Here is a 13,755-nt window from a genome sequence, read left to right as displayed (position 1 = left end):
AAATTTTAACATTTCTAATATTGTCATTTATCAGGTTGTCAAAAATTAAAAATTGACTTGATTGATTCAGATGTTGAATATGACATTAGTAATCCAGTGAATAAGGCTAATGACTTATTCCCATTTTATGTTAGAAGATTGATAAAATAATTTCGAGGTTATTTAACAGGTAATGTTTCAGAGCCTACTGCATACCTCATTGATTTTGATAGGCAACACTAGAGTAATTTTGCATAATAAGAGGAAGAGCCCAAATCAGGTTCCAGTTTGACATTGATTAGCTGTTTGTGACCATCATAAGTAGCTTTCTTAGTCTCTGTTTCCTTATTTTTAAATTAGGAAATAGTGTTTGATCTAAATAAGAAATGAAAGTGCTTTGAGAAACTGAAATGTCATTAGAAAGACCATTATTTCACTCCTTATACTTTAAGATAAGTATGTCTAAGATATCAGCTATTCATCTGGTAGTTTCCTGTCTTGCTTCTGCAGATTTTTCTATGAGTAGCAATAATTATAATCAATGTCATTTAATGGCAAAGAGCCAAAAGAGAGAGTTTGTTGATGGTAAATTTATTTTGCTTATTGGTCCCTTCTTTCCCTCACTCCCAGGCTCTGCTTCATGCTTCCTTTGTACCTGTTTTTGCACTGCCTCTTACACACACTAAAACCATATCAATTCAATATTACTGGTCTGGTTCCTATTTCAAGAGTGCATAGTTGACTGAGACTATTATCCCAAGCTGGTGGTCTACTGGACCCCTTTATGGTATTTCAAAATACTTAATAAAGTCCCTGGGATCTAGAGGAAGCCCCTTTAAATATCAAGAGATTTACGGCATTGAAGACCATTCTAATTATTATAAACACTTCATATAAAGATTATGGATCAGGTTGTTACACTTGGCCCTTAGGCCAGGGATAAAATTTGAGACCCCAAGACCAGGTTGATGTACTTGCTGACTTCTTCTTCTTCTTTTTTTAATAGCTTTTTATTTAGAAATTATATACATGGGTAATGTTATAGCATTGACAATTGCCAAACCTTTTGTTCCAATTTTTCCCTTCCTTTCCCTCACTCTCCACCCCCAGATGGCAGGTTGACCAATACATGTTAAATATGTTATACTTGCTGATTTCTTAAAATGCTTTAGGAGTCCACAAAACTCAGCAAAAAACCAAAACTACTGAAGAATAGTAAGGTCAATTGGCAGAGAAGCCTCAGACTGTTTTTGGGGTTCAAAGTATTAGAGCTGAAAAGCAGATCCTGGAATTTGGGTGGCTTCCCTCTCCCTCCCCTAGTGTATATCCCAACACCTTAACTTTGCCTCTTAGGAGAGAAAGAGACCATATCTCATCTTCTTATAATCCAGACTCCTTTGAATCTCTTCATAGACATCCTTCTATAACTGGTTATAATGACTTCTCCCCTCTTGCCAGATTTACCTGATAGTGACTGGTGGAAATAAACCAAGGATTGCTAATAGCCCTTGCCAAGAAAAGGTTGATATCCCTAACAGACCCCATGCACTTGTCTAAAATTGTTCTAGTTGGTAAGCCAGAAGTGACTTTGCTTCTCATTCTATGTAGGGAAGGAGTGGGCTGGGTTAACTGAAGTCTGACTTTTTTTCCCCTATTGGAACCTTCTCTGGGACTCTTCATATTGCTACCCATGCACATACTCTTAGCCAGGAAAAATCTGGGAATTTAGGTGGCCAATAACCTTTGATACTGATGAAAAAGCTATTTTGATCCACAAATGAATCTTTAGGTATCCAGATTTTGGGGGGACTGTACTGCACCATGTTGGAGTACTCAGTTATTTCTGCCTCCATCCAGTCCATATTTCATGAACAGGCCCCAGTTTCCACCATGGCCCTCCCCATATATCCTGACAAACCATTTGGACCCATTTTATCCTGACTTTGATCCAGATATCTCTAGGACTTCCCACGGTAGAATCTGCTATTGTAGGTTCCACCTGCTTTGCACCTTTGACCTCTGGCAATGAGTTCTTTTGGTGGTTAATTAGCCGTGAGTCTCTAAGGGACATATTGATGAAAACCCACCCAGTTCCAAATAATACTTGTCCCTACAGTACAAAGGAGGGGTAAGCTCCCAAGCATCTCCCCCTAGATCTCCCTGTAGTTCAGGCTAAGTACTCCATATAGGAATATAGACCAGAGCTGTACTTTGATGGATATAGGGAACTTTCAGATGAGAACACTCCATCCACAATCCAGTGTGACACCATTTTTCCTGACCTTTCCCTAACTCCTTAAATCAGGGGGTCCTAGGCCATTCACCAGGGGAGCAAGCAGTACTCTAAAGAGAAATAAAATAACCAAACCTCTGGATTGAAGGTCTGAAATAAGCTTGATCCTGGGAGATCTTGCTAGATTCGCTTTTTCAGGTTTCACTTTTGGAATAATAAGATGATTAAGGTGAAACTAGTTCCTTTTCCCCTGAGGACAGATGAATTGGGTAGTAATTGTCTCATTCAAAATATATTTGGTCATTTTGATGCCTCTCAAGTGGATGGAGAGTCTTGCCTGTGAGAGCTATCCTGAAGAGTGCTCAATTGTGTCTTTTCACAGGAAATAGTAATTTATGAGGGATTAGAGGGACTCGGGAGGCTAAGGAGGTCTGGCAACCAATGTTTTGAAAAGGTTCTATACCGTGAACTTTTTTCCCATCTGCTGCTAGTTGTCTTTAGGCAGTCAGCTGGCTGAAGAGTCTCCTGAGTCATAATCTAGTGTTCTTTCTATTTCTTGGTACTGTTTAAGTAGTAATTAAAACTAAGTGTGGGAGGCTTTCAGCAAGATGACAGAGTGCACGGTTCTTAGCATAACTCCCAAACCTACCACCTCAAAAACAAAAAAAAGTACCAAATATATAGAAGTTAAAACTGCATAAAAGAATGGGAAAAATGGAAAACACTCCATACTTTTGAAACAATACCAGAAAGCTATATAATAAAGTTATATAATTTCTTCCTAATCCAATTTGTCCATTGGAATTGTCCTCCAAGAGGCCCTTTCTCTCCTGGACGTCTTGACACGTTCTTTTAACATTTCTCTCCCCCACCTTCATCTTCCATCCCCCGAAAATGGATAGTGTTTATTAAATCTGATACCTTATTCTGGTTTTACCCTCTTTTCTCAAGCCAAAGGAATTTGTGCCATGGAAAGCTGGTGATCAAGCTAGACAGTTTTTTATGTGTTGTCTCCTTGATTAGGTTGTGGATTTGAGGGCAAATTTTATTTCCTTTTCTTTGTGTTTCCAGTGCTAATAGAATGTCTGGGCATGTGATAAGCACTTAATAAATGGTTGTTGACTTGACTGCTGGGGAAGAAGGGAACTCTTTGGCGAAGAATCCAACTGTGATAATAATCTTCCTGCAGAATTTTCACATAGCCCAGATCTAGCCAAACTTCCTAACTTTTGATGGGAAGAAGACATTGAAACTGCATTTGTGTTGTGCTTTAAGCTTTGAAAAACACTTTAAATTACATTGTTTTGCTCATCACAATCCTATGAATTAATAGATCACAGGCAACTTTATCTCCATTTTATATAGAAGAAAAATGAAGCTCAGAAAAGTCAAATTTATTGCCCATGAAAACACAGTAACCTCTGGAGGTGAGAATTGAACCAGAGTGTCTCTGGCTATTAACTTCAGCACTCATCTCACTACAGGAATAATACATATTATTCAATAAAAGAATGTAATAGGCAACTAGGTGGTAGATTGATAGGGTGTTGGACCTGATAAGATCAAGTTTAAAATCTGGCCTCTGACACAATAGTTGTGTTACTAAAACCTCAATTTTCTTATCTATAAAATGATGATAATAATAGCATTCACCTCTCAGGGGTATCATAAGGATCAAATGAGATAATAGTTGTAAAGTGTTTGTCATGTTGTAAGTGCTATATAAATGTTAGCTATCATGAAGGTGATGTCCAAACCAAAAAAAATAAATTCCTCCTTATCACAACCACAACAAGAAAGTAAAATGATTTAAGAGGAAATGGTTTTTAAAAAGAAATTAGAATAGAAATCAGAGCTTTCAAACAAGAATGAAAAAGAGAATTTATGATGGAAAATTTCTGTGTGCTGAGCATTGATGAAGATGGATATTTGAAGAAATATGGTTTTAGCGTCCATAAACTAGCAGGATAACAAGATATAAACAAGAAATCTTGTAATGTGTCATGCTAAATATAAGTATCAAGTTGCCAAACAAAGAGCTATCTGAAGTCCTCAGGGGAAAGGATGAGCTTATGGCTCATTTTTGCAGAGAGGGAGATAAAAATCTCCATTTAAAAGTGATTTTTTTTTTTTTTTTATCACTCTTCCCTCCCTCTTTTTTCCCCTGGTGATACAATATTAGGTGAGAGAAGGAACTTTTTCCTAGGTACCACCGTTTCAACTCAGCAATGTTCACTTCCTCTTCAGTATTGCCTTGCGTAGTAATAACCTAATTACATTGTACTTCCTGCTCGTGCATCCTCTTTGGCTAGCATTCAGATACTGACATGGGAATGGTAGACAAAAATCTGCTTTGGACAGTGACTGTGGTCGATAAGGTACTTGGAGACAATAGTCTCGATGTCAGGATGGGGGTAAGCAACAGCTCCTGGCTTGCACTCCCAGGCGGTTTTTAATTCTGTATCACAGATCAGGGTCCAGAGAGCTCAGTCCGTGTGTGCTGCTTCCATATCCTCAATGAGCTAACCCTGTTTACCTTCCTCACAGCTAATGGCTAATTGCATTTGGAGGTTTGCAATGTACTTTACAAACATCTCATCCTATCCTCACTACAATTCTAGAAAGTAGGTTTCTTTTTTTTAAGCTTTTTATTTTTACAACATATGCATAGATAACATTCAACATTCACCCTTGCAAAGTCTTGTGTTCCAAATTTTTTTCCCCCTCCTTTTCCCCATCCCCTCGCCTAGACAGTAAGTAATCCAGTATATGTTAAATATGCAATTCTTCTATACATATTTCCACAATTATCATGCTGCACAAGAAAAATCAGATCAAAAAGGGGAAAAAATGATAAAGAAAACAAAACACAAGCAAACAACAACAAAAAGTGAAAAAACTGTTGTGATCTGCACTCAGTCCCCACAGCTCTCTCTCTCTGGGTACAGATGGCTCTCTCCATCTCTGTTTAGTTTTTAAAGTCCTTCTCAATCTTACTCTGAAACTATCTTCCTACCCTCATTGTACTTTAACCCATCTCCCGATGAGTTTTCTGTCTTTAGGAGAACAATCCCAAATGCAAAATGCCTCCCTACTAAAGAAATTAACAGCTAGGTGGGAGCCCTTTATTTTGGGGAACTGACTCCCCTGAGGTTACTCAGGTTGAGAGTTGGGATTCAGAGCAGAGCCTCTGCCTCCAAATCTGGCATCTTTTCATTATACCAAGCTGTCACTCAATTCATTCAATCTAATTCAGTTGAATAAACTTTTAGTAAGCACCTATTATGTGTAAGATTGGCAATTAGATGGCACAGTGGATAGAGTGTTGCCTCTAGAATCGGGAAAAAAACAGTTCAAATCTGGTCTCAGACACTGTAATCCTAGACAAATTACTTTACCTTTTCTGCCTCAGTTTCCTCATCTGTAAAATGAGCTAGAATAGGAAATGGCAAACTACTCTAGTATCTCTGCCAAGAAAACTCCCAAATGGAATCATGGAGAATTGGACAGGACTGAAAACAATATTATGTACAAGACACTAGGCTTGCCTGAGACTGCAGAGATGAAGGTGAGTGAACTGCTCTGGAGAAGTTACATCATCCAAGGGAGAAATAGTATGTATGAGTTCAGTGAAGAGACTTCCCTGACTGCCAGAACCTAATTCAATCCTCTCATGTTACTCTTCCCATTTGTTAGTCCCAGAAAGGTGATGTAATTTGCTTTAGATCACTCACATAGCAACTGTCAAGAGTTGAGATTCGAATCCAGGTTTTCTTGACTCTAAATGCAACCTTCTTTTTACTGTAACAAATAGCTCCTCAAGCATGATAAGTGTGGAAATATGTTTAGAAGAATTACACACATTTAACCTATATTGGATGTTTGCTTGGGGAAGGGAGAGTAAGGAAGGGAGGGAGAAAAATGTGAAAAAAAGGTTTTGCAAGGGTGAATGTTGAAAACTATCTGCATGTATTTTGAAAAATAAAAAGCTATTATTATGAAAAACAGCAACAAGAAACAAAACCAAATAGCTGCTCAGTAAATGGACATGCTAAAAGTCATATAGAAATCTTGTAATGTGATCTAGTCTATTCCCTTCATTTTTATGGAGTCAGATCTAGAGGCCTGGATATGGACTCAGAAAGCTGTGTTCAGATATTGTCTCACTTAAAAGCTGTGTAATCTTGGAAAGTCACTTAACGTCTCTGTGCCTCAGTTGCCTTATCTGTAAAGTGAGGGTGGGACTTGATGGACTCTTTCGGTCCTTTCTAGCTGGGAATCCTACCAAATTTAGGATTTTCCCAAAGTTACATCATTGGCTTTCATTTTATTTTGTTCTGTTTTTTAAACAGAACCAAGATCAGAAGCCAGATTTCATAATTTTTAGTTAACATTTAACATGTTAAATAACTTGTGATATTTAACATTTAATGTTGACTTGTGTTTAGTCAATCTTTTTTTCTTTGTTCCTATGTTTTAAATGGATACGCTTTTTTCATTTGTTTCCATTAAACTTTGTTGTTGCTTTGTTGTTTAGTCATATGTCCATGATCTCTATTTAGTGTTCTCTTGGAAGAGATATGGAGTGCTTTGCCATTTTACATATGAGGAAACTGAGGCAGACAGGGTTAAGTGATTTGTCTAGGATCATACAGCTAGTAAATATCTGAGGCTGGATTTGAACTCAGGTTTTCTTGATTCCAGGGCCAGCATTCACCCCCCAACTGTCCCTCTTTAACATTCAGGGTCCTGCTTCTCTCAAAACAATATCTCCTGATCCTTCAGAAATGTTGACTTTTTATCCAATCTAGCTGAAGACAAAATTAGTCCAAAGCAAAGATAGTTAGTAAAACAACTTGGCAAGATTTGTGGAAGAACATTTCCTCTGTCTTCCTGCCTCAAATCCCTCCCTGTTCCAGAGCATCCTTCACTCAGCCGCAGACGTCATTTTCCAAAACACTTGTTATCCCCCCCTCCTCTCTCTGCTTAATAAACTTCAGTGGCTCCCTAGTATGGATGAAATTTAAAATAAAAAATAGAAACTCCTATTTGGCATTCAAAGACCTTTATAACCTGATCCCTTCCTATCTTTCTAGTCTTACACATTACCACTATTACCTCCGTCCCCCTACCTCATGACCCAGCAATATCATCTTCTGGGAATTTTTATCAATGGTCCTCCATAGCTGGAACTCTCTAAATTTCTCCTCCCCCTGCCAGCTTCCCTGGCTTCCTTTGGGTCCCAACTAGTCTTACCTTCTATAAGAAGCCTTCCCTTATTCCCCCCTTAATTGTAGTGCTTTCCCTCTATTGATTATCTTCACTTTTCCTGTCTCTGTCTTGTCTATACATAGTAGTTTGCCTGTTGTCACACCTATTAAGACTGAGCTTCTTAGAGAGTCTGAAATAGCTTTTCTATATATCCCTATTGCTTAGCACAGTGCCTGACACAGTAGTTAAGTGCAATGACACTGCTTTCACCGATGCCCTTGGCTAAGATGAATTTGTTTCTCTTTTCAGCTACTATGTCTGAACTAAAGATTGAAGCCTGTTACAGAGGAATGGTCTCTATTTGTCACCCACTCAAACCTCATTCCTGATTTTATTGTGCAAATCTAAAGCCTGATTATTGTGCTGGTGTATTTTGTCTAGCAAATAATCTCCTTTTTCTAGCACTCCTCATCTTCTCCGTCTCAAATCTGCAAGCCTGTGATTCAAAGGCTAAAGAGAACATTCTGTCCCTGACAAGGAAGCACTGGGGGTGCTGGGACCTTCTTTTCACTGCTTCCTTTTCAGTCTTCCGTGTAATGGTTGGTGGATTTCCAAACCATTCAAATGGAGGATCCGTGTGGGACAGAAGAGGCCCTGGTGCAGGAGAGGATCTCGCAATGGTTGGGAGTCACCGCTTTCCACCGGGTGCTTTGCATCTTAAAATCTGTCTATGGCACAGGCTCCCTTTCTTTCCAGCAGAATCTAGTGGTGAAAAATGTGTTTACTCACATCAGGTACTGCATGAGCATTATCCAAGAGGGGGGCCTTCAGGGCCAGAAGGCCACCTTCCCTTTCTTTGCCAAGCCCAGGGACCTCCAAGAATCAGTGCTGTGGTTCTGATATCCCTGAGAAGTGGGGTGCTGGAATACAAACCCAGGATGGAAGAAAGGGGCGTTTGGACTTGGGAACAATGCAATCAAGGAATTGATCTAAACGAACCTAACTTCCCTCCCCTCCTCTGACTGAGGTAGCAGGTGGGGATTATGCCCACTGGATGTTAGGGGGAAGTGATCATTGTTCCGGCTGTACCTTTAAGTTCTAATAGAATAATAATATTTTTTATTATTCTTTATTCTATATGTTATTCTATAAAAGCTAATCTGGCAGTTAGAAGTGGCTAAATGGAACATGGTTCTTGGAGCCCTAAAATTGATAGCACCATCATTGAAAGATTGAGGCAATGGCAGAGATGAGAGAACACCTCCACCCTTCAGGGTAATTGGGGAACCTTGTTGTCATATGTTGCCCTATCCAATCATTTCTGACTCTGTGATCCTGTTTGGGGTTTTCTTGGCAAAGATACTGGACTGGGCTGCCATATCCTTCTCCAGCTCATTTTACAGATGAGGAAACTGAAGTGAACAGGGTTAAGTAATTTGGCCGGAGTATCTGAGGCTATATTTGAATTTAGGAAGATAAGTTCATCTTCCTGACTTTAAACCTGGTGCTCTGTGTATTATGGGACCACTTAACATCTTGACTTTGAATGAAGTAATTATTCTCAAAAATCCAGTGATCCAAGACAGTTCCAAAGAACTCATGATGAAAAATGCTATTCACCTCCAAAGAACTAATGGTGTCTAAGTACCGATTGAAGCAAACTAATTTTTTTACTCTGTGTGTCTCTGTGTGTATCTGTGTCTCTGTGTGTTTGGCCTGTATTTTCTTTCACAACATGACCAATTTGGAAATGTGTTCTGCACAACTGCATAGCCTATATCAAATTGCTTGCTATATCAGGAAGGAGGTGGAATTAGGGGAAGGAAGAGAATTAGAAGCTCACGTTTTTAAAATGTATGTTAAAATTTATTTTTACATGGATTTGAATAAAAATATCTATCAAAAACACCATCCCCACCTTCAACACTGAGGATTCCTTAGGAAGGGGCAAAATGTCACAATTTAACCTTCATGGGATGGGGAGAGGGGTACAGAAAATCACTGCTACATATATTTGTACTATGAAAGTGGTAATGAGGGGTAGGTAAGTTTAATGAGCTATGTGACTCCACACAAGTCCCCCCTCTGTGCCTCAACTTCCTCATCTGTAAAATGAGGGAATTGGACTTGTGAGGTCCTTTCCTCTTGTAGATTTGTGATCCCATAATTTTTTTTTAATTAAAGTTTTTTATTTTCAAAATATATACATGGATAATTTTCAACATTCACCCTTACAAAATCTTGTGTTCTAAATTTTTTCCCTCCCTTCCCTCCACCCCATTCCCTAAATGGCAAATAATCCAATATATGGATTAAATATGTGCAATTCTTTACATATTTCCACAAATATCTTGTTGCAAAAGAAAAATCAGATCAAAAGAAAAAAAAGGAAAAAGGAAAAAGTGCAAGCAAACAACAACAAAAAGAGTGAAAATGCTATGTTGTGAACCACATTCAGTTCCCACAGTCCTCTCTCTGGATGTTAATGGCTCTCTTCATCACAAGACCATTGGAACTGGTCTGAATCATCTCATTGTTGAAGAGAGCCATGTCCATCAGAATTGATCATCGCATAATTTTGTTGTTGCCATGTACAATGATCTTCTGGTTCCGCTCACTTCACTCAGCATCAGTTCATGTAAATCTCTCCAGACCTCTCTGAAATCATCCTGCTGTGATTCTATAATCTTATAAAATAGGATGGCAGCTCTTTGGACCCAGGGGATGGACAATTTATATTTCTCTTGTCCACACATAATCATGCTTCTCCACTATTTATAAGCAAAAAAATTGCAAGACATTTTGCTGCTATTATAGATGTATTTTCATGGCTAGTATAGAATATCTGTAAAATAATTTACAAACTTAGCTTTTAGTTGGAGTGAAGGGAGAGAACAAACAGATTTGCCAATGTCCAGGACAAGCATCTGTCGACTCTGCTCCCAACTAGAGAGAATATTAGTTGAATTCTCATACATGTGTCTGTCAGTCATCTAGGTGACCTGATGGACAGACAGTTTCCCAGCTATTTCAAATCTCTCCTCTTGCAAGGGAAGGATCTTTAGATTTGGTACCAGATAGCTGGAGTTTGAATCCTTTCTCCATTCCTTATGTGACCTGAAAAATCACTCGGGTTTCTCATCTGTAAAAATGGAAATAATAGCAGTGCTTGCCTTATAGGGCTGTTATGTGAGCTAATATGCATCAATCACTTTGCAAATCTTAAAGCATTATATAAATCTCAGTTTTCCTCCTCTTCCTCCTCCATCTTCTATTATATAGTGCTGTTCAGTTCAACCACTTTATAACACTTTTACAGCTATTGAAGTAATGAACTAAAATGCTTATAGAGTGAACCTGAAATTACATCATTTATTTATTTTCTATAACTTAGAGATTTATTATTTACTTGTTTTTAGCATTCTTTTTAAAAAATAAATTTGAGTTCCAAATTCCCTCCCTCCCCAACCCACTGAGAAGGCAAGCAATATGATATCAAATATACATGTGAAATCATGCAAAATATATTTCTATATTAATCATATTGAAAAAAAACAAAAAGAAGTGAGAAAATGATACTTTATTTGCACTTGAGTTCATTTTTATTTTTGGAGGTAAATAGCATTTTCTTTATGAAATCTTTGGAATTATCTTGGGTTAATTGCTTTGATCAGTCTTTCATAGGTAATCATCATTATAACATTGCTATTACTTGATGTCTCAGTTCTTTTCACTTCACTTTATATAAGTTTTTATATAGGTCTTGCGATGAAGGTTCCTCACCGTCCCAATCATTCCTTTTAGGATAATAGTACTCTATCACAGTCATATGCTGCAACTTGTCCACCATTTCCCAATTGATGGGCATTCCCTCGATTTCCAATTCTTTGTCTCCACAAAAAAAACAAAAAACAAAAAAAAAACTGTCATACATGTTTTTTACAAATAGGTCATCTTAAATATTTCTTTTTCATCTCTTTGGGATATAAATTTAGTATTGGTCTTACTGGATCAAAGGGAATGCAGAGTTTTATAGGACATTGAGCGTAGTCCATTATTCCACCAATTATTCATTCATGTATCTGTTTTCCCTCATCCTCTTCGGTACTTGTCATTTCTTATATGTATGAGATGGTATCTCAAAATTGTTTTCACATTTCTCAAATCTATAGGATTTGTATACATTTTTTCACATGGCTATAGTTTTGATTTCTTTCTCTAAAAACTCAACATTTATCAGTTGGGAAATCACTCTTATGTGTACAAATTTGACTCTGTTCCTATATATTTAAGAAACAAAGCCTTTATTAGAGAAACTTGATGTAAATTTTTAAATGCTATTTCATTATGGATTGTACTTTTTTTTTTTTTTGGAGGGGGGGGGCACAAGGCAATTTGTGTTAAGTGATTTGTCTAGGGTGTCCAGCTCCAGTCAATAAGTGTTAAGTGTCTGAGGCTGAATTTGAACTCAGGTGCTACTGACTCCAGGCCAGTACTCTATTGAATCATCTAGCTGTATCTATCTATCATACTTCTAACAAAATGTAATTTTCCTGATTATCTCTTTTCATCATTTTTCACATTCTTTCCCTTCCTCCCTCTCTTAAGTGCATTCTTTTTTCTTACCCCTTCATTTTTTTTTTTTTTTTTTTTGGAGATTATTCCAACATAGTTGATCCACACCCATGCCCTCTGTCTATGTGAACTCCTTTTAATTGCACTAATAATGATAAAGTTCTTAGGAACTACATGAACCATCTTTCCATATAAGAATTTTAAAGTCCTTTATGAGTTCCTATTGATTTCGCTTTCATTTTTATCTTTTCATACTTCTCTTGAATCTTGTGTTTGTCAAATTTTCTATTCAGTTGTTTTTTTTCATCAGGACTGCTTGAAAGCCCAAAATTTTGTTAAATAAGCATTTTTCCCTGAAGGATTATACTCAGTTTTGCTGGACAGGTTATTTTTGATTGCAGTTCCAGTTTCTTTGCTTTCCAGGATATCACATTCTGAGCTCTCTCCTCCTTTAATGTGGAAGGCACTAAATGTGTGATCTTGTGGTTCCATAATATCTGAATTGTTTCTTTCTAGTTGTCTGCAACACTTTTTCCTTGACCTGAGAGCACTAGGATTTGGCTATAACATTTCTGGGATTTCTTTCAGGAAGTGATCAATAGATTTTTTTTTTTTTCAATTTTTTAAATTTAAGGTTCTAAAATTTTGGAGTAATTTTTCTATAACTTTCCTGAAATATATGAGTTTTTTTGACAATAGCTTTCAGGTTGTCCAATTATTCTTAAATTATCTTTCTTTGATCTATTTCCAGCTTGCTATTTTTCCAATGAGACATTTCATATTTTCTATTTTTATTTGTTTGATTTTGTTTTATTGTTTCTTGATGTCTCATGTAATCATTAGCTTCTGTTTGTCCAATTCTAACTTTCAAGGAATTATTTTCTTCAGTGAGTTTTTGTATATCTTGTCATTTGACCAATTCTGCTTTTTAAGGAGGTCTATTCTTCAGTGAATTGTTGTGCTTTTTTTTTTTTTTTTTTTTTTTTTTTTTTTTTTTTTTTTTTTTTTTTTACCAAGAGGCCAATTTTTTAAGGTGTTATTTTCTTCAGCATTTAACTCTCTTTTTATAATTTTCTCATGTCTTTCTTTTTTCTAGCTTTTCCTTTACCTATCTTTTAAATCTTCTAGGAATTCTTTCTGGCCTTGAGTATTTCTCTGAAGCTCTTGTTATAGCTGTTTTCACATTGTTTTCTTCTGATTTTGTGTCTTGGTCTTCCCTGACACCATATTAGTTTTTATGGCCAAATTCTTTTTGTTTCTCATTTTCCTAGCTTATTTCTTAACTTTGAATTTTACATTAAAGTTAGGTTATAAATGAGTAGATGTCTATCAATAGGGGGATGGTTGAATAAGTTGTGGTACATGAAGGTAATGGAATATTATTGTTCTATAAAAATGATGAACAAGCTGATTTCAGAAAGGTCTGGAAAGATTTGCATGAATTGAAGCAGAATCATGAATACATTGTACACAATAACAGCAAGAATGTGTGACGGTCATCTAGGAGAGATTTGGGTCTTCTTAGTGGTTCAGTGATCCAAGGCAATCCCAATAAACTTTGGACAGAAAATGCCTTCTGCATCCAGAGAAATAACTATGAAGATTGAATGTAAATCAATACATATAGGTTCACTTCTTTTTTCTGTTGTTTTTTTTTCCCTCTCCCATGGAAAAACTATGGGAGAGAAAAACCTTTTGTTCTGAATTTTCTTTCTCAACATGATTCATAAACGTGTAATAAAAGAGTTAATACACAC

The sequence above is a fragment of the Antechinus flavipes genome, chromosome 3 (assembly GCF_016432865.1).
Source record: "Antechinus flavipes isolate AdamAnt ecotype Samford, QLD, Australia chromosome 3, AdamAnt_v2, whole genome shotgun sequence".
Classification (NCBI taxonomy): domain Eukaryota; kingdom Metazoa; phylum Chordata; class Mammalia; order Dasyuromorphia; family Dasyuridae; genus Antechinus; species Antechinus flavipes.
The sequence above is the reverse complement of the archived record's forward strand: the minus strand, read 5'-3'. Positions refer to the sequence as shown.